This window comes from Macrobrachium nipponense, chromosome 41 (assembly GCF_015104395.2).
Source record: "Macrobrachium nipponense isolate FS-2020 chromosome 41, ASM1510439v2, whole genome shotgun sequence".
Taxonomy (NCBI): domain Eukaryota; kingdom Metazoa; phylum Arthropoda; class Malacostraca; order Decapoda; family Palaemonidae; genus Macrobrachium; species Macrobrachium nipponense.
In genome coordinates this window covers 39,244,154-39,267,478 of record NC_061102.1, presented here as the reverse complement: position 1 = coordinate 39,267,478, position 23,325 = coordinate 39,244,154, and the positions used below count along the sequence as shown (strand labels likewise).

General features: G+C 35.3%; 1 protein-coding gene across 3 annotated transcripts in view; it reads left to right on the top strand.

Annotated features, from left to right (window-relative positions):
* The window catches only part of LOC135212712 (serine/threonine-protein phosphatase with EF-hands 2-like), a 535,058-nt gene that overhangs the window by 216,589 nt on the left and 295,144 nt on the right, over positions 1 to 23,325 (top strand). The gene's annotated exons all lie outside the window — the stretch shown is intronic.

The following is a 23,325-nucleotide window of genomic DNA, read 5'->3' as shown; positions in this document are numbered from 1 at the left end:
AATGTAAAGATGAATGACAGCGGAAGGGCAACTTTTGTTGGTGGGTATGGAGTTCCTGTACTCGATAAAAATAGAGAGTGGTTTAAATATATTTTGAAAAGGCCGTGTTTGTTGGAATTGTATGATTTTTAAAGAATTGTCATAATTATACTTTAATAACAGAAAATTGAGAGAAGAAGTGGCTTCATTATATGTTAGTACAGAGTAGATGGAGAAGAGCGGGCTGTTTGCAGTTGTGAAAACAGGGGTGACTTCAGGTGATGAGAAGGAAGTGAGGAGTGGCGTACAAAACGGGGGTCGGGGGGGCGGGGGCCGGGGGGGCGGGGGGGGGGGGGGGGGGGGGGGATGAGTTCTGGCCCAAGGTTAAAGACACTGAAGTGAAAGGGGATATAGAGTATGTAAAATTCCTTGATGGAGTTATATGGAGTTATAGGTATAGCATGGAGTGTGCATAAAGGGGTGGGAAGCAGAAATAAAACAATAAATAAAAGGTTTCCTACAGATTTATTGGCGACCATTTTTTGAGATGCAGGTACATGACAGATGATCATGTGCAAGTACACATGAAGGAAGTTGGGTAGGATCGTCAGTTGGAAACTGAGGGAGAGAAAGAGAAGGCAAGACATAAAAATAGACCGAAGAGGGCGAGAAAGAACTTCCTGTGAATAATGGGTGGTTTCACTATGAAGTCAATCAAAAGAGAAGAGATAATGAATTTGTTGATCTATGGATAAAAGACGAAAATGGTAATGCTATCTAGATTAATGAGTTCTTGTATCAGTGGAGTGAGTATTCTTAAAACATTTTGTTATCAGTGGGGAAGACGGAAAATGACTGTTGAGCATGCAAGGAAAGCAAATAAGAGGCCAAAGAAGCAAAAACACCATCAGTTGCTTGGACTCAAAGTTAAATGTACCAATTCTTTATTGAGTGTGGGACTTTGTATGGCTGAGCAATGGTTTGTGATGTATATTTTGATTATGGAAAGTCTAAAGGAATAATTGTTTCTTTATATAAAGCTGAAGTTAATAAAGGAAACCGTAGTTCAGTGGCATAAAATTACTTCGAATACAATTATGAGTGTAGTGACAAGTCGACAGATGTAGGTGAAAATTGAAAGGAATAGAAAATGGACTATAAATGGAGTTTGAAATGGTTAATGTTTACAAATAAGGTTGGAGGACTGGAAAATGAGCCATTTGAGAAGTGCTGGAAAGGTTAAGTTTAATATCCAGGAAGCATGAGAGTGCCTACTGTGTGTATTGGTGGTTTTGAGATGCCTCCTGTGTTTGTGTATAAATTGCTGGTGATGAGGAATTTAACATTTAGAAAGGTGAATGTTTCTGTGACTTGTTATTTCTAGGGAATTGCCCCATGCTAGTGTTGACTACACAATATTGATTACTCATACATACAGGCGAACACATGTATGTAAATATAAAGTAGGTGAAAAGTGAAAATCCATTAAACTGTACTTTCTGCCTGCTGTATGGCAATTTTAGAGTAAACAGTTTTTAGGGCTAGTTCGTTATTTTAGAATAGAAATGGAAATTTGAGCATCCGACCCACTTTCCATTTAGATATTTGTGGTTTTTATTCGGATTAAAAGATTTAACAATGATAAAAAATCTTTATTACCTTTTCCCATGTAAGAGTTGCTTGAGAGTAAGGTTATGGCGTCATGGCATGAATCCACTAAAATTTGTGTTTAATTAGTTTTCATTTTGGATACATTGCTCGGGGTTTTCAGTAGATCACTTCCGGATGCACTTTCAGAAAGGGAGCAAATCTCCGTGGAAAGGGAAAAATCTCTCCTTCCCTCAGTTCCCTTCAACCTGGTTTATATTGTTGGGGGAATCGACCCTTGCGGGTGTTGCTGATGTAACGTCTGGTAACGGAAGGAGATTTGCGTGGAAATTCAATTTCTTGAGATGACACGTCACAGAGCCCTATTATTGTGTTCATATATAACATTTGCTTTAAAAGATGAGATAAAGTGGGGGGGGGGGGGGGGGGGGGGGGGGGGGGGGGGGGGGGGGGGGGGGGGGGGGGGGGGGGGGGGGGGGGGGGGGGGGGGGGGGGGGGGGGGGGGGGGGAGTGTTACTCAATGTATGTAAAAAGTCCTTTGATAAAAGGATAAAAATATTGTGCATTTAGCTAAAAGTTCTTGGCTGTAGTGAATAAACGATGCAAGAGTATTTGATTTCTTCGTAAACAAAGGATGGAAAAACGTTTCCTAGTGTATGTAACCAATTTCATTTCTGCATCAACCGGATTAAAAAAAAAAAAAAAAAGTTAAAAAAAAAAAAAAAAAAGCATCGCTTTCATATGTTTCAACTTCAGCAAAAAAATTGTCTATTTTAGGTCATCAGATCTGAACAACATCGAGATAGTGTAGTATCTGATTCGTAAAAATCTTTAATCGAACGCTGCCCATATTTTTTATCTTTTTTTTCGTTAAACCATAATTGACAGACGGATTTGATATCCAATGAAGTATTAGATTGACGTCATTTTGATTTGCCTTATTATTGCAACTTGCCTTATTGCTTGTAACTTGACCTGGCAACGTATCGAGTCCGAGGGATCATGTCAGGACTAGCGAACCCACTATTTTTCAAGACAATATTGTACTACTTTGATTTATATATTTTCATATATAATATATATATATATATATACTATATATATATATATATATATAATATGCATGTATATGTATAATATGAATAAATAATACAAATCAAAGTGGTATGATATTGTCTTGGAAAATAGTGGGTTCGCTAGTCTTGACATGATCCCTTGGACTCGATACGCTGCATGGTCAAGTTACAAGCAATAAGGCAAGTTGCACTAATAAGGGGCAAATCATAATGGCGTCAAGTCTAATACTTCGCTTGGATATCAAATTCGTATGTCAATTATGGTTTAATGAAAAAAAAGAAAAAAAAAAACATGGGCAGCTTTAAACTAAAGATTTTTACGAATCAGATACTATACTATCTTGAGGGATACTTTAGCATATTTTCACTGTGAATATATATATATATATATATATATATATATATATATATATATATATATATATATATATATATATGGTAGTATATATAGGTATGATTATTTACAGAGCTGCGCTCCTTCCTCTATCGTGTATGGTTTACTGTTTACACGTATTCTTTTGGCTTTGGCTTGTTCATCGTGAAAGAGCATACAAGTAACTCCTTTGAAACTTCAGTTAATTTTGCCCGTGGAGTATATGATTAAAGCAAAGTTTTTTCGCTTAGTTATATTTTCGAATGAGTGATTTCTGTTGTACGCGCGTGTTAATTATCTGACAATGAATGTTTTTTTTTTTTTTTATGAGCAGAATCTATTTCACAGATCTTCTGATGAAAGTTGTAATTATTAGCGATATTGATTGTTATTAAAGGGGTTGATTGCTTCCAAGATGCACGCCTTCTGCAGAAGAGTATATTATTTTCGTCTAAGCAGAACAGAGGTTGATACTAAGTTTTCGTACTGGAACTTTTTCTTTTCAAACGAACACACTTCTCTCCCGGGACGAAATAGCATTTCACCTAACTAGAATGTTGCAGCGTTCATCTGACAAGCTGGTTCATCCATTTGAGAGCCCGACACATCAACTTTAAATGTTTGGCTGATCCAGCCAATGGAAAAGTTAATCCCAGCGGATTGATAGGATGATGCCTCGACCTGAAAGAATAATCCTTGCCGTCTAAAGTTGGTCCACCGTATGAAACCAGCACGTTTGAAGAATTAATTGGGTTTTTAAAAAAAAAAAAAAAGAAGAAACCACTAATCACTTTTAAGATTTTTCTTCTCTCATAAGAAATGGAGCACGAAGTTTTGACTCCCTGTGATCTTGGATTTGGGTTTTTCATGTTTAAACACAAGGGCCTCCAGTGACCTTGCTTGTGCATTTTGAATATGATTCTTAAAGGCAATTTCCAGTTTGAGTTTCAGTTAGCGTTTACACTTGAGTCCTCTGTCTTTCAATTAGCGTTTACACTTGAGTCCTCTGTCTACTGCAAGAACGTAAATAATTTATGGCTCTTATTATCTTCTGTCTTGTGATGGTTTTTAAGATGTTAGTGTCCTGTGGTTGGTGCGTTAGTTTCATCGGGTGTATCTTCTCTCTCGGAAATGAGCTGCCGTATTTATCATTATTTGGTTTGTAAGAACAAAGTTTTACGGAAACCTGTGCTTTATTGTATTTAAGAGACATGTGCCCATTATGACTATATTGGTCGTTAAGAAAGGCAAACAGTCATAGCCAGTTTACAAAGACGTATTTTTAGTTTTTAAATATGTCAAATTTGATGTTTTTTTTTTTAAATAAAATTTTTGCCTATAGTTTCATTTAAGGGAATTTCCTCCACTGATTGTAGATTTATATAGTTTAAAGGGGAATTATGGTCATATGCCGTGGTTGTTTTTATATTTTTTTTATTCACTGAGATATGAGTTCCTGATCTTATATTTTTTTTTATCCTACGAAGGAAGCAATATAGAATCTCGGAAACTCTGCTTGTCATGACTTAACAGAAAATAGTATTTTTAGTGACTGCAGGTTTTTTTTATCCGTGACTTGAATTTTTTTTTTCTCTCAAGGAGAGAATGCTAGATTTCTTCGTCTATAAATGTTCACTTGGTTTAAAGATAATAACACAACCATGCCCATTTTGTCAGGTCCTTTCCACCAATAAATGTTTAAAGGAACCATTTTTGTTTTCAAACTGTAAGCGAGAGAACACATGACAGAGGTTACTTGATGAGTTTCAACGTTTTAGGTGTTTAATTGTTATCACAATTGTTTAGAAAATCAACCTTTTTGCCAATCAGGTTTTTGGAAGCCGTCTTGGTTGATCTCTGTGTCATAAATAATTCTTTATCTTTCAAGTCCCACATAGCGTGGCAGTGCCGTCAGTAAACCACACGCGGGGCACGGTAGACATTACTTCAGGTTCTTTGCTGTGTCCCTTCGGCTGCAACCTCCAACATTCTTTTTATTGTATCTCCGTTCATATTCCCTCTCTTCCAACTTCCTTTCCACCCTCTGTTGTTTCATAGTGCGATTGTGAGGTTTTCCTCGTTACACCTTTCAAACCTTTTCACCAGCAGTTATCCTTTCAGTTCTGAAGGTCTTAATGGGTCCCAGCGCTTGGCCTTTGGCCTAAGTTTTATAAGCCTATTCCACGGGTCCTTAAGTCTTTTACAGGTTTCTTTAACTTCTAAGAAGAGTTTTTTTAAAAGATTCATGTGATCCTAAACCCACTTCTTATCTCAAGTATTCCTCTTCATCTTACTTTTTCTTTCCCGTGGTGTGATAAAACCGTTTAATAACTCAACCTCCCGACCATCACAGGTAAAGTTGGTAACATGGCCTCTTTAAGCGTTAATGAGATACGTGTTCACAGTGACCTTCTCCCGTCTTGTCTTTCGAATTGACAGAATCATTTTCTACCTATTTTATGTTTTTCCTTGACGGTACTTAAACCTGCGTTAATGTTTGAATATTAAAGAAAGAGTTTTAATATTTGTGCTAATGGTGTTTTAAAGATAAAATTTAATGTAACTTCTATTATTATTATTATTATTATTATTATTATTATTATTTTATTAATTATTATTATTATTATTATTAAAAAATCACGGTAATATAAGAGAGTATCGAGATAGCGGGTCCTGAACTATGGCCTGGAGGACGGCAGCTGTAGCTTATTGCAAACAGGCAAAGATAAACGGTTATGGATTACACTTCATTATACAGATATATGCATACATAACTGAATCACGAAAGTTAGGAACGTGATAAATCCATAAATAAAGTTCATCTGCTAAGTAAAGGACGTTTGAACGTCGAAAGATCTCGCGAATACCCCGTTGTTTATTTTCACGTCGTGGCATATAAATTTAGATATATACATAAAGTTATTAATACTGCAGCAGTTTTTGTTTTTATTATTACCACTGATTCCAGTATTATTATTATTGCTGTTTACCGTATGTGTGGGCATTATTTTTATATCATGATTTTTTTTTTTTTTTTTTTTTTTTTTTTTTTTTTTGCAAATGTTGACTCCGTAAATGTTTTTACTGTAGGTCATCGTAGAAATTTGAAACCAGAACATACATTCATGATACCAATAGCTGAATTTATATCGTTAATTTTGAGATATTGTGTAGGCGAAGTTGTTTCAAAAACTTGTTTTTTTTTTATAGTATCTGTCTTTTTTTTTTGGATTTCCCAGGAGACAATCGACTCATTACAGGATGTTGTTGCCTCTTGCATTGTGAAACAACTTCAGAGCGCAGTGCGCATTTTTCCCCTATTTTTATTTCTAGTATGTTTGTGTCAGTATCCCACCTTTTAATGGACACACAAAGGGTGTTTTGTTCATTCTGTCGGTATATTACGACTGTGTCCATGGTAACCGTTGATGTGAATATACCGATACTAGAAGGCGGCGCCGTGTCATCTGATATAGAAATATAGAAAGTGACTGCAGAATACCTTTCCTTGAAATGCTTTGTCTGCCATTCTTTTCACTCTTCTTTTTTTTACTGTAATTACTTTTATACGTTATTTATAAGGAGTTAATTTATATACGCATGTAATGCAATTTTCTTTGTTTGTAGATATATTATATGTATTTTCTATTTAAATGGCACCATTTATTTATGTTTTCATAAATGTTATTCATTCGTAGAGTTTTCGTGTTTGCTTCTCCCAGTTATAAAAGCGTTGTCAGTAATTCCTCCCGTCATCCTCCTACTGAACGTAGATCATGACAATTTTTTATTGCTTGACGTAAAACAAGTCATTTGTAATGTGTGTACATACTTTCTTTCAAAATGTTCCTTCGTGAACGCGGTGAATCATCTTTGAAGCCTACAACAAAGAAAATTCAGTAGTTTTGTAACACGACAGCTTTCCTAAAATACACGCCTGACCAAGCTTACTTACAGGAACGACACCTCATTCACTTCTTCAATAAAGTATCAAAAGTGGGCAACATGAAAAACAAAGCATGATCCAACCTCCAGCTTACTCGGGATGTGTGCAAGATTTTCACCTCCTGCGTAATTTGTAACATAAAAGTGCTAAACTCTACAGTCAAATAGAACCTTGGTTCACCAACGAAAATTAAAATTAAATAATCTTTCTTTACGGTTAAACATGCACATTGTTTTTAGCATTTCCATTTTAATAAATTAATCAATTATCCTATACTAAAATCCTGTCTTTAGCGCAACACAAAACACTTTTTTCAGACCTTTTTAGGCTGTTCCGTAATAATTTTTTAACTCCCCCCCCAACACAACAACAAAGTAGTTTGTAGGCTTACTCTCAGAGTAAGCGAAAATGACGTTTGTGCAGACATAGGGGTGGGAGGGACAGGGTGTGATGCATATTTCATTGGGTAAGCTTCATAACCTGTCAAAATTGCTAGTAAGTTCTCACGTACACACACTGCATACGTACATACATACTTACATACATACGTAAACTGCTGTATTCATATTTTACCCGCTGAATCGTGGTGACTACCTCCATAAAGAAAACTTCCACACCATTGATTACTTCAAACATGTATAGCACATCAAACCCTAGAATTTAGGGCTCTCTTCTCCTGTCCTTTTACTCCATCTATTCAGCACTCTCAATATTACTCCCTTTCTACCTATGTGCACTTCGAAATTATATATACATCAAGTTCACTAACCAATCATCTTCTGTTCTATGCGCATGACCAAGTTATCTCAGAATATATATAATATATATACTATATATATATGTGTGTGTGTGTGTGTGTGTGTGTATGTGTGTATGTATATATATATATATATATATATATATATATATATATATCATATTTATATATTTATATATATATATATATATATATATATATATATATATATATATATATATATATATATATATATATATATATTTACCGCTGTATATGATGGCACTGTCCATAGATTTCCAGAGTATTTAGATTCCATTTCCGCTAATGGAATAGGTTTTTTTTGTGACAAAAATTCTAACTTTACTCTCCCATATGGTATAAATTGTCACAGAAGAATTAATGCAAACCTGTGTTTATGATGTCTATAAAAATCGCTTGATATTCTGTGCATAATTATTAGGCAGTAAAATATATATATATATATATATATATATATATATATATATATAATATATATATATATATATATTCTGCATGTATGTATGTATGTATGTATGTATGTATACACACATACGAAAGTAATGTCTTTATTTACTCGTTGGTTCATTAACAATTATTGTTAATGAACCAACTAGTAAATAAAGACATTATTTTCGTAGCAGTTACCAGAACACATTAGAGCATGAAGTGTTTTGTAGTTGGTCTCGCCATATTTAGGGAAGAATCACCCTTAATCTGATTTACGATGACTCTAACCAGAATGATTCCTGGAATCATTTTCAGATACATTTTGAGGTAGCGAATGCCCTACTGTTAGTTTCTATGTAAACTATTATTTACTTTGTCGTAACACAGAATCCGTCAGCATATGGAAGAATTTTAAATACTTAATGGAAACAAAAACAGAATAACAGTTTATGAGTGTCCAACTTTCAAACTCGGTGGTTTTAGGGTAGTTTGATGCAAAAATTGGGGAAATTTTTGTTGGGAAGGGGGGGTGGCTGGAAGGTGTTTTTGGAGGGCATTGCAGAGAAGAGGAGAGGAAGGCGTGGGATGTTGGTTCGTTGCTTTGATGGAAGAGTTATTTTAGAGTGAGATTTTATATATATATATTAGGGCTTGTGCCTTGTATGATAAGGCGCCCTATGAGGTAATGTTAGACTAGCGATAATCTATACGCTAAGTCGGTTGGTATTGCACTTCCATCTTCAATGGAGTGTCTGGGGTTTTGTAGATCACTTACGAAGTCGGTATTATCTTTACGACGATGTGTTGAACTCATGGTTTCGGTGAGGTTCTTGTAGAAACACATAAAGTATAAAAATAGATATAATTTTCTTCTGAAGTTTTACATGGTGAAGATCAGGTATGATTGTACAAGTCTTCTAATAACGATAGCTTGATCGCTTCTGCCAATGATGATGGCTAATCCTATTCCTCTACATGATAAAGCTTAGGTAAAGAGGTACAGGTCTTCTAATGACGATAGCTAACTCTCTTCTGCCCGTCTACCATCTCTGTTACAAGTTATGAAGGAACAGACAGTGTTCGAACATATGAACATACTATCAGATGACATAGTTTCATACGAACACACAATCGAATGAGACACGCTACAGATCACGTAGGCCGTTTGAATAATAGGTCGGGGTAGTTGTCTCAAGCAGGGAGCTTGGACTAATGTTTATAAACAATTGAATGACTACAGGTGACGGCATGTTATCTTAGCTTACATACTTATTGTATACGTCATCTTTAGCGTCTCTAGTCTGATCCACTTCCTGCAAGCAATCTGGTTGACCTCTTTAGTTTTAGAACTTTTATATATATGGACTAACATTCCATAGTTTTTATTATGTAAACACTTACATTAGCTCGGTCAGCTACCAAAACCAACTACTGAATATTACTCAAACTTGACTTGCATTTGACTTATAGGAGTGTGATACAGACACTATGTGAATATATATATATAGTAAATAAAAATTCATGGTGTACATGAATTGATTCAAGTAATAAAATATAAAACAATGATATTTTTTTGGTAAAATAATAGTGATCACGGATATATAAGATACAGTTTTTCACTTCATCTCATCAAGATACTTATGCTACAGAAAATACTAATGTACTCTGATAATTGCATAGAATGAAGATTAACATGATAAAAATCATATTTTAACTGATAAAAATATCATATATGAATTGATAAAATTATTAATGTTTATGCTGATTGATTCGTTGATTTCTGATTCATTAATCAATATACTAACTCATATATAACTGCAGATATTGGTAAGATGAAAGGTAACAGATTGATTATAGGCTACCTGATTTGTTTATACATATGCATATGGATTCATATAATTATGATTAATATATGTCACTTTAAATAGATTCCTATTGCGTACACGCAAAAATATATTTAGATTCTGTTATTTATGATCATTTATATAAGATTCCTATTGCGTACACGCAAAGATATATTTCGACTCTGTTATTTATGATCAATTATATATAGGATACATGATAACTTTATATATATATAGGATACATGACATTCATATATATAGGATACATGACCGAGGTTATACTACTTCACTTTTAACTAGCTTTCTCGAACAACTTTGTTTTGTCCATTACACAGTTCCCAGACAACCACCTATAGCCAATTGAAACGGCCTTTTTCAATGGTTAAAACAAGGGGAAAATTTGCCTAGGGCGGGTTACCAACGTTCTATTTTTGCGCTCATTACTTTATTCTCTGACATCCTAAGCTACACGATTACGTTCGCGATGAATAAAAAAAACATCCCCAGCACGAGTCCTTCGCCAGCAAAGTAGAGTTGAATATCCTTCGGGTCGTAATTGTCGGAAGTATGTCCCTTTTTGTAGTCGAATTCCGAACAGCCGCTGGAGCATTCCGCATTAAAACGAGATTAACGACGAGATACGGTGTCGGTCGAAGAAGTCCAGGAAATTCCTTTCACATTGTAGGCGGTTGTTACTTGACTGTAGTCGTCCGCTGCGACGAACGTTTTTTTGAAGTTGCGATGTGAAACTCTCGTACTGCAGGATACTGTAACCAGGTTCCATTAATCAGCCTGCAAGTGAAATTATACTTGTCACAAGGGCAAAGTAAATTCAGACGACATCCAATACAGGGGAGGGGAGAGAGCCATTTAGACCAGACTTAACCCACATGAATTCGCTGATATTTCGGAATTCAAAAGAGTCCGCTGTACAAACTTTTTTATCCATGGCATTAACAATGATGAACCTATCCAGGTCTATGATGACTTGTAAAAATATCCAGAATTATAAAAAATAAATAGATATCATTACGAATCTCAAAGAAAATTCGATATTACTGGTAGTAAGTTACTAGACAAAGAAGTGGAAAACGGAGCTAATTGTAAGATTGCCAGGCAACATAAGAGTCAAAGAGAAGATTAATCATGATTCTATGTGCCCTAACAAAAGTTTCATATTCAATTTTCTCGTGCGCATCCTCTGAGGTTAACTTTTAAAACATTATTAATAGGTAGGAGATGCAACGAAAAAAAACCCACTATGTAACTAATTTCTATATAAACTTTGGGTTTTTCAAGAAAATGTGACATTTTCCCATGAATGTTTTACTTGAATTGTAATAGGCTAATGTTGCAAGTAAATGAATCCATATCCATATCGTGATACTTCTAAATGTCTATGAGGTTCAGAAAAAATTAATTCATTTTGTGTTATAGAAATTCTATTTGCTTATATTTGCTTATATTGCTTATATTGTTCATTAATTGTAAAATGATTACAAGTCCTTAACTTAATTGCCATTACACACACGGATAAGAATATGTTATGGTGGCCATGTCATGTGACCTATGAACCACATGTGAAGTCAAAAAAAAAAATGAGCTAAGCAATTCCTTTCTCCAGTCAATCTGCTTTTGCAAGCAGAGACGACACACAGATGAAGCCTGTGTAAGCAGATTATTGAGGTTAAAAGGAACAAATGCTGATACGGCAATGATGACGTCGTCACTTTGGCAGGAGATTGCTCTCAGCCAGCTAAGAGTTACGTTACTTGCTGTAAGAGATACGACTTTAGTATTTTCAAATGATATTTTAGTGTTTTAATTCTCCACCCGCATGAGAAGAATGTCTGAAAAAAAAAAAACACCAAGTACCAAAATTGAACAATATATTAGTTTCATGTTGGCATTATGTTAAATAAATATTCCTTATTCAAACTATATGAAAAAGGTTTCCATACAAATTCTATTATATATTATACAGCCCTATATAAGATTCATATAGGATTATTCCATAGATAACATTTTCACTTCTAGACTTCCTGACTTTAAAATCTCTTTTATTTTTTATATTTTTTATTTTATTTTATTATTTTAGTAGTTTATTTATTTATTATTTATTTAATTTTTTTTTTTTCATTGACTACGAATATAAAATCACCGGGGGACAGACAATATGTCAGTAGATTTTGGATATGTGTTTGAACTTTTAGCTTATTTGTCATTACTAAAGCGTTAAGTTAGAGTTCAAATCTTTACGCATATATATTTGGATATTTAATTATCTATGGTTACGTTTTGCTTATTGATTTTATCGTGATTCCTTTTTTATTATAATTTGTAACCCTTCCGACTTCTTACGGAGTGTATTAATATTGACTCCACTTGTATCCATATTTATTTTATTTTTTTATATTTATTTATTTATATTTTTTTATATATATATTTGATAAATTAATGGTTGGCTTGAATATGTGGAAAAGTGTTCTAGCGGCGTACCGTATAAGGCTACTTGCGGCATCAATTCTATAGATACAAGATATAAATGATAAAGGTATTTAAAACCGCGAGAACCGCTATAATCCGGTCGGATCCAATATCACGAGTTGTAACTCGTAAGACATTGACACTTCCTATTTAATTATCCGTTATTCTACCAAACCGATTGACTCTGGGTGATAAAATATATTATTGGTTTTCTTAATGGAAAGGAATTCACACTTTCCACGAGTTTAAGGAGATTATTATTGATTTACACCACCCGAGTCACAGATTATTATGTGTTGAATTCCATATTACTGATTTAGCACTCATAAATATTCCTAACGCACTCAATTGCGGTGTTTGTTTTTAGTGCTATTAATTCTATAAACGTGTCAAGGAACTATTAAACACTAAGAAGTGTTTATTCTCTGTCAGACTCGTAATTCTGTTAATAATTCTACGTATATTCTTTCAAGGATTGATTGGCACAGGATAGGCCCTAAACTGACAGGTGTCTTAGTGTATCCCTTGTTTTCATTTTTTCATGACACATGTTACAATTAGTTATGTGCTTTTTATATCTGTAAGCATTGTAGGCCAGTAAAATAGTGATTTGGCTTTCTGTGACATACTATGGAACCCTGGATGACGGAATGCAACCAGTTTATGACGATTGGTATGAAAGAGATTATTATTACCTGGTCGTTAGTCATCTGCTGTGTTCTTCGGGTTTTCCTCGTCACGGACCTACATATAATACTACATTTGATTACATTATTCTGATACACATACCTTAAGTATACTTTTGCTTTAGGGTTTCTGCTCGAAGTGTGTATTGTTTTTGCTTAGCCGCTGACCCTGTTTCCGTTTCGAAGTGTTTATTGTTTGGTGTTTATTGCTGCTGACTCTGTTTCCGTTCGAAGTGTTTATTGTTTGGGTTATGTCTGTTGACGCTTGCTTTGTTCAGTTTGTAACAGTTCTGCGCTCCGACCCAGATATTCAATGCTCGCGATCTCTTGGGTTAAGGAATTTTCTGTTTAGATACGGTTTTAACAATAGGTACGGAGTTTTCTATATTTTTTAGTCTAATTAATGGTTCTTTGCTGTATGGTGCGGGATTGCGGGATAAATGCGTCAGCTATGATATTTGCTTTCCCAGGTAGATATTTTATCTTGGCTCCAAAGACCTGAATGATCATTTGTCACCGAGTTCCTTTGGACTGTGATTAAAGCCTTTGAAAAACTCGGTAAAGGACTCATGTTCAGTAAGGACTTTATCAGGATAGCCATAGATTATGAACTTAAAATGTACTGTGAGTTAAAGATACCTAGCCCTTCCTTGCTTATTACTGCAATATTTACTTTCAGAGGGCTTTAGTTTACGTGAATAAAAAGCTATAGGAAAGAACTGTTTTATCATATTGCTGAAGTAGTATCCCTCTTACCCCTTGGTCTGAGGCGTCTGTTGCAATAAAAAAAAAATTCCTTATTTAAATCAGGGATTTTTAAGTTAGGTAAGCTGCATTATTCCGCTTTTAAGATATCGAACGCCTGTTGATGCTTTTCAGACCATAATAAATCTACGCTCTTCTTCGTAAGATCTGTTAAAGGAGCTGTCATGATTGAAGAGTTACATATTTACATACGATTGTAATACCCACTACAGCGCAAAAGTGCTGTATCCCCCTTTTACGTTAATAAGTACCGGAAAGTTATGAATAGCCGACACCTTACCATGGACTACTTTTAAGACCTTGACCAGACACATAAAACCTAGATAAACATGTTCGGTTTTTAAAAACTCACATTTTAGAATATTTACTCTGAGATTATTTGTCTTTGTCTCTGTAGCACTAGCTCTACTTTATGTGAATGTACTTCTAAGGTATTAGAAAAGATTACAAGATCATCCATATAGGCATGTAGGTTATCCCCTAAAAGTCTCCAAACACTATATTGTAATTGGGGCGCAACGTAAGCCGGAGGCATACGTAAAAAATTATGATAATGTCCCCTGGGTGTGCTGAAAACGGTGTATGAAGTACAATCACTTAGGTAATGGTATCTGGTAAAAGCATTTAATTGTAAGTCCAAGTTGGTGAAAAAAAAATTTATTCTAACCTAACAGAGATAAGATGTCGTCGGTAACATCGCACTGGAAACTATCGGAAGTCGTTTCCTTGTTTTAAGCGACAGTAATCTGCGCAGATACGCGAAATCCGATCTTTTATGGCATGACATTTGAGGGAAAAATTATATGGGCTTATTTGATTTCCTAATGACTCCTATTACTAACATTTTTTCAACTTCGTCATTTATCTCTATTTTGAAATTTCAGTGAGATTCTATACGAAGGTACGTATATAGCTTTATGTTTGTCCTTAGACCGTATTTTGTTTTCAATGACATCCGTTTTCTCCCAGAGATCACTCGCTAGTGGAGAAACTTCCTGGTATTCAGGTAGAAGATAAAAAAAAAAATCTGCTGAATCACCTCTGCTTGAATGACTTTATTGATATTACTTTAGATAGAATATAAGAGAGATTCATCCACGACTGATTGGGCGGGATTAAAAATTAGCAACAATAAAAAATGCGATATTTATAACTTCCGTATCCACGATTTGTATACTTTTAGGGCTTTGTTCGCGGAAATCGTTATATTTCAGAGTGTCGGGAAGGATTAAAAATTTCATTTCCCAGCAAAGTCTTTTTACACGCACTAAGACATTCGAGGGTGCATACTTCTCGAGATTTTTGCGTGCAAAGTACGACTGCGGTTGTGGGAGAATTCTGTTGGGTCATTTGAACAATGTTACGATTTATGAGACAAATGTATAGTTCCTTTATATAAGTTATTATTTGATTAACTGTCTCATTTTGGGGTTTGTTCCCAAAACGGATTTAATATGTTTGAAGGTTTATGGAGGATTTTCTTTGATAAACACGCCTTATTTTGCAGGAGATGTAAGATAATATTTTGTATACCCCTAGATGGATCTTACAATTACACTACATACAGAGCAACGTTTTTTATACATATAGAGGTATCTGTAAACGCTCGCTTATCCGGACTTCTCATTAGGGAAGTTCGAACAACAGACGGTGAGTCCGTAAATACAAGATATTACGTGTATTAAAGAAATAAAACAAGATATTCTAATTTTTACGGCGCGTACAGTTGGGCTTAATCCACCAGTATTTATTATAACTTAATGTATTAAAATTAAAACGAAAACCTGCTCTGATTACTTATACGGTCGTGTGTTTCATAGGAAAAATCCCCGCTTTTTTAATTCAAAAAGATATTGGTATGAACCAACATCGCTTTTCCCCCACTCTGCTAGAGTCGCTTATTGTGTGGAATTTGCTATGCTTTGAACACTTCGGCAGTTTTCGACTGACCTTGACCGCTTGACTAGGTGACACAGTAAACCCGAGTTTGCTTGTTTGATTCTGAAAGGCTACTGTTTCTATTTCTTTTTGTAATAATTAGGATCCTTCTCTTTATTACCATGGCAACGTATTGTGTGTTTTTAGCATTATGTTGCTGGTTACGTATAAAGCAATGAATGACGAACTATTAGGTGAACTGAGCGATTACTAATAAGACAAGTTATCACTACTGCATTCAATATTAACTGTTTGTACTTCATTCTTTGCTAAAATTTGAAATAGTGAGGGATCCTGGTCAGCGCGTTTAGCCTGATGAAAGTTTTTTACAGACATTATTCCTTGCAATCCAGCCATATTTTTAAAGTTAAGTTGAGTCATTGAGGTTCGATATTTTATATAACTCAAAAAACTCAAGGCTAAAACTGCGATCGGGACTTTGCAAAGGAGCATTTATTGTCATGACCCGAAATAGTGTTACCTCTAATTTATATAGATTTGTACGGGTGTTCCATTGTGTTTCGTGTGTTTTCTAATCACTACGGTGCTTAACCGACCTATCCATGCATCTGTATAAAATACAGACGTCCACTGCGTAAACGCATATTCACTGTTTAATATGATTTGTTACGTAAGGGATTAATAATCACCCAAAATGATAAAATTAACATAGTATATGATTATGATATTTCAGTAGAACTTCTGGAAACAGACACTCAAAGATAAAAACTCGCAGTAGCGAAATCTCAATGATGTTGATAATTTCTGTAAAAAAGTAAGATTAAGAATGTCTGTAACTTCAGCCACAGGAATAACGAAATTCGACCTGAAACAAAGGAAAACACTCAAAGTTACTCCAAATGAATAAAAATTGTACTTAGCTTGCTTTTTTGTGGGGAAGTCACGGTGTTCCGATAACGACACACGGCTTAGGTCCTTCTCTATTTAGCGGACGACCTGTTTGGCTTCAGTTTTCCCCCGTGCGCGTTGTTTCGATGATTCGAGCCCTTAAAATCCGATGCTGCAGACGCGTTCGGTTTGTTTCTTGCAGTGCCGGAAACGCTCACTAACGATGTTTTCTTGAATGATTCTAATGAGAGACGAAGCTTCCGTTGTTGTTTTCTGAAGTCGCTCACTGATACTATGTTGCTTGAAGAATCTGCTGCTTCCGTCGTCGTTGACTTCTTATGATACATGATTTATTATTCTGGTTTTTCCTTCGTAGGACGTTGTAGAGTTCTTCTGTACGCTGCCACCAATTATTAGGCTTGTGCCTTGTATGATAAGGCGCCCTATGAGGTAATGTTAGACTAGCGATAATCTATACGCTAAGTCGGTTGGTATTGCACTTCCATCTTCAATGGAGTGTCTGGGGTTTGTAGATCACTTACGAAGTCGGTATTATCTTTACGACGATGTGTTGAACTCATGGTTCGGTGAGGTTCTTGTAGAAAACACTAAGTATAAAAATAGATATAATTTCTTCTGAAGTTTTACATGGTGAAGATCAGGTATGATTGTACAAGTCTTCTAATAACGATAGCTTGATCGCTTCTGCCAATGATGATGGCTAATCCTATTCCTCTACATGATAAAGCTTAGGTAAAGAGGTACAGGTCTTCTAATGACGATAGCTAACTCTCTTCTGCCGTCTACCATCTCTGTTACAAGTTATGAAGGAACAGACAGTAGTTTCGAACATAGTTACATACTAACAGATGACTAGGTTTCATACGAACACACAATCGAATGAGACACGCTACAGATCACGTAGGCCGTTTGAATAATAGGTCGGGGTAGTTGTCTCAAGCAGGGAGCTTGGACTAATGTTTATAAACAATTGAATGACTACAGGTGACGGCATGTTATCTTAGCTTACATACTTATTGTATACGTCATCTTTAGCGTCTCTAGTCTGATCACATTCCTGCAAGCAATCTGTTGACCTCTTTAGTTTTAGACTTTTATATATATGGACTAACATTCCATATTTTTATTATGTAAACACTTACATATATATATATATATATATATATATATAATATATATATAAATATATATATATATATATATATATATTATTACACACATGGTGTAACACGAGTTTATGCAAATATTTCGGGAAATGAAGGAAAAGGTCATTCTAAGCAGATAATGTTCTATAAACATATGTATTTTAAGGCTTTGTTTATCGGTGAGGCAAATTTTTTAAATAACCGAAATAACTGCTTTTCCTTATCGCTGCTCTTGGCCAACATGATGTACGCGATGTCTGAGTAATACGGGATTGGTGGCATGGACGGGTTTGATGAAGTGCAGTCCCTTCAATTAGTAAATCACTTGTGACCAGACTTCAATGCAGCCTAATTTTAGTGATTAGTTTAACTTACCAAGGTAGTAGTGTCAGTGTCACGGAATTGTTGAATCAGGAGTTGGGACTAGTCCTATGATGAATAAGTGATAATGACAGTATTCATGATTGTCAAGGGAATGCAGATAGGGGGTTTACTACACTTTGAAGAACGTCAGCTTTTTTACTTCTTTCGATTATTCCATGAATATATATGTACTACCTTTTTCAGGTAAGACTGAAGAAAGTGAATTTTCCATAATGTTCTTATTCTTTTTCAACTGACTGAGACGAAAGCATTTTCTAGAGTTTTTACTTTCCACTGGTGTATGAGGAATACTTCTGATGGAGAACGAGAGATTTTTGAAAATGTTTTGGCTTTCTTTTCTTTCCTTTATTGGATTCCAGTAAATACCATTCAAGGTGAGGGAGGTTTCAATGATACTTACATTTTTCCCCTTTGTTCAGTATCTAAAGAATGCGTTTGATTTGGAAGTATTTTATTCACATTGCCTGCCAAGTAGTCGATTTCATTTTTTTTCTTTTTTTATAACTGAGTTCATTGTTGCAAAACCCATAAATAAACATCATATCTGCATATTACACATTACTGGAATCGGAAGGCATTGTCTCCAGTTTCTTGCCCACAAAATAAATAAGGAATCTGACACTTGTAACCTGAACACGTCCTTGGCAGAAAAGCGAGGCTGTTTGGAGTAACAAGTGAAGTGACCAAGAAATGACCATCCCCCTTCCCATAGCCGTGCGTACTCCAACACCCCATACTCGCCATCTTACTTTGGCATTTAATGATGATGATTATTTTAGAAATGCACCTCACCGACAAAGGAAGCCTTAAAATGCATATGTTTATGGAACATTTTCTGCTCAAAATTACTTTTTCTTTCAGTCCCCAAAATATTTGCATAAACTCGTGTTACACCCTGTATACCAAACTCATCGTCATGGAAGACAGGGTTATTAAGACTTGCATATTCAAGTGTGCTCAAGGTGCTTGTGTTTCGGTTCCTTTGTAGATGCTTAAAGTGACTTTTAAAGCCGTGAAGTTTGTTTGTGTCTTGCGCCTTATTTGAAGCCCCACCATTTTACCGAGGAGTCTCATTTTTTGTGAAGGAATGCTATCATCTTAATGGAGGCAGTAGCATCGCCAAATTCTGTGAACAAAGGATGAATGAGGCTTCCAGGATTTCTAAAAGTGTAAGCAGAAAAGGTCTCTCGTCTTCAGTGTGTCTAGTGTGAGTTTTATAGGTAGCTGATGATGATGCAGTATTTATTTTGTGATATGAAAGTCGCTTAGGAGACACAGACAAACACAAACAAGAAAATAAATTGCGGGTGAAATTTATAATGGAAATGATAAGAGAAAACTCTTCATTCTCTGTAGTAAAATGCATTTCAGGTGGGTTACTTCCTTTTGGTTGCTAATAATAATAATAATAATAATGATGATAATAATAAAATAATAATTAATAATAATAATAATAATAATAATAATAATAATAATAATAATAATAATAATAATAATAATAATAATAATAATAATAATAATAATTTTTAGTATTATTATTTCGGGTCTGTCTCGGTCATCCTATTCGACTGGGTGGTTTTTATATTGTGGGGTTCTGGGTTGGAACCTGCCTACTTAATAGTCTTTCACTTTTCTCACTATATGCGCTGTTTCTAATAGCACGCTCCTCTGCATGTGTCCTGGAGCTACTTTGGCATCTAGTTTTTCCAGGTTCCTTTTCATGGATCTTGGGATCGTGCCTAGTGTTCCTATGATTATGGGTACTCACTGGCATATCCCACATCTTTCTTATTTTTATGATCAGGTCATGATCGGTTTTTTTCTCTTTCTTCCTCATGGGGGTGATGTTATTTCCATTTATTGTTCTTTGGACATATCTGTTTCATAAGGCCTGAGTTTGTGCCGCTGTTACCATTCCTGTTTCCTCCTTTAGTTCTCCCCTTTGTAGCCATTGTCGTGTTTCATTGCTGGCCAGTTCTTTAGTCTGTCATTATTATTATTATTATTGCACTCATAACGTAAAAAAATGAGTAATATAAGAATGGTAAGGCAGAAGGTTCGGATATTAGGAACATTACTTATATTTCTGAAGCTTTGGTATTCGATATTCTTATAGAAAGGGGGGGGGGGGGGCGGGGGGGGGGGCTGGTGGACAAAAGAAAACCGCTTCAAACTGGGCGGGAGCAAGCCAAAACGTGGAACGAGGAGCCTGTTACCAGTCGACGATTGGTGTTATAACAGAAGTTACCTACAGACATTGTTCATTCTTGTAGAACATGCCAAAAAGTCATTGACATGCTAGACATACTTCCACAAATGGAATTCCTTTAATTAACGAAAGAGATAGCAAAGCCAAGGGGACGAGGTTTATTAATGTATGCGTGAAATTAGCCAATATAGATCTATAATTTATCAAGCGAATTATTAGCAGATAAATAGCGCGTAAATAAACAGTTTTGTAAATAAAGCTAAGGCCCATTATGCTTCGAAATATTAACTGTCTTAAATTTACACTACCATTGGCTGTAATATCGTACAGGAGAATTTTGATAGGAAAGGAATTATTAACTATAGTAGGACATTGGGTACTTCAAGTGTAATTGGATTTCGACAACGTACACCGTTAACTTAAGCACAGGTAGTTGACAAGGTCTGTTGAAGGGGATCAAACAAGAAAATTCCAGCACTCCACACTGTCATTACCACTGTTGAGAAAATGAAACTACACCCAAACAAATTGCATTAAAAAAAAAAAACGGTTCCTGTTGACGCCCAGAAAGAAAAGTAAAACACCAACAATCCTAACACGAAATAATAAAGGCACACGTTACATGATACCCTCTTCGCACTTGCACAGCAAGGCTGCCGAATAGTACTTGGCCCTCTCGTCTCGGTCACTGTAATAGATATTTACTTTTATATTAATATGATAAAGGAAATCTTCGTCGAAAGTAGCACCAATGTTAAATTCTACTAAAATGTTTTTGATTCCTATGAGATTTGGAGAGCTCCACTAACTAAATTCTTTATCCCAAGTTCAACTCAATCCCCATTGATTACACTAGTTCGGTAATACGTCAGACTGCATTTTTGTTTTAATGGAATCACATAGAATAAAAAAGAATATTTACATCGTCATTCTGTAATATCTTCTCTGAGGCAACAATCACGGTATTCATTCAAGACCAGTCAAACTAAGGTCAGAGAACCCTACCGCTTGAGACAAGAGACAGACATGACAGGTGTCGGACTTTCTGGAAATAAAGGGAGCAGTCACCCAGAAACCGTGTTAGCAGTTGTCTCAAACTTGTGGAAGTCAAGAGCACAATATCCATCACATGAGTTCCGAAGTTTCGTAGATAGCTTATGGTTAACCAAATAAGGTAGCTTTGAAATCAGTTTGGACAAGTCTGGACTCATGTTCAAGTTGGGAGTTCTCTTGGATGTTATTAGTAGATTTGGAACTTAGTTATAAGTGCAAAATTATTTCTTTGTGTTCACGGTTTATCTGAAAACTGACATATAATTATTGGAACCTGCAATAATGATAATGTATTCAACATGCTCCTTATTGGATTTTTTCCACTTAACTGAAGTTGATTCGATTGGTTCCCAAACTTTTTTCTGTCATTTCCCCAATGCACCCAGTTCAACCATCCAGATTTCCCCCTTGATGTGTATGAGGGAAAGAGTAGTTAAAACACACTGTGACTATTTACTAATTTATTTTTCAAATGTACAAATGTACTGCTAAACATATAGTTACAGAGTAAAGTGGATAGAGAGCGGTTAGTAACAAATGAAAGGACATGAGAAAATCCATCTGAGATTTTTTAGTTAGTAGGTAGTGTAATTATTTCCCCCTGGTAGCTTCAAATTTCCCCTGGGGGGAAATTTCCACCAGTTTGGGAACCACTGCGATAAACTATAGAGAGTTTAAAGGGAAAAGTATCTCGTCAATGAAGAAACATTAGAGAAACCCGTTTGGATCCTTTTCATCCAGCCGTCTATGATGTCATCTTCATGATAGAGGTCTTTCAGATTATGTATCCTGAACACCTAAGGACTAGTTGAATGATGCGGATACTCTCTCTCTCTCTCTCTCTCTCTCTCTCTCTCTCTCTCTCTCTCTCTCTCTCTCTCTTCTTATGAAGTCCGTGGTAGGACTGGTGAAGGCATCCATGTCAGAGGTTTAGACGTTAATGAAATTTCGAGTGTTAGCAGTAGGTTCGATACACTTTAGAATCTTCTCGCCAACAAATATATATATTTTTTTTCATTCAGTATTCATAGTTTTGGGTGTTGAATAATTTCTTTGTTTGGAAACAGGATTTGATTCCCAAACAGGATTTGATACGATTTTAGACAAGGAAGCTTGAGTATTATGATTAGCATTGGTCGCAACCTTATGCCGTCAGACTTCTTGGAATCGTATATGTAAGGAATTCCCCTTTCTTTGTTAAGTACACAAACATCTCTTAAGATTTAAGGATGATAATGCAGGTGATGATAATGAATGAAAGGCTAAAGAAGCAATGAATATTATAAATGTTTACCCTTGTAACGAGCGATCATGTTCTGAATGACTGATAGTTTATATTTGTCATACTTGAATGACTGATAGTTTATATTTCTCATACTCCAAACAAGAACAATAAAGGTAAATACGTACACTTATTAGAGTTTTATTGCAACCTAAACTCCGTCGTCCTTATGATAAAGGTTTCGTCTGGCACAGAAGTGGTTTTTTCTACTCTCGAATGGAATAAACATCTATAGCGGTTTTAAACTCATACAAAAATATCTCTCTCTCTCTGTATTAGGACTAGGAAGGTATAGGTTTGCCGTTATTTGATACAAAGGATACTGGTTCGGTTATGTGATAATATCTTGGCCTAGTTGATATGACCATTTCAGACTGGTCTTAGTTAAAAGAGAGAATACTGAAAACAATATTCTCTCTTATTTCCTTTCATGTGTCTTCTTTTATTCGCATTGCCGTAAAATGTTAACATTT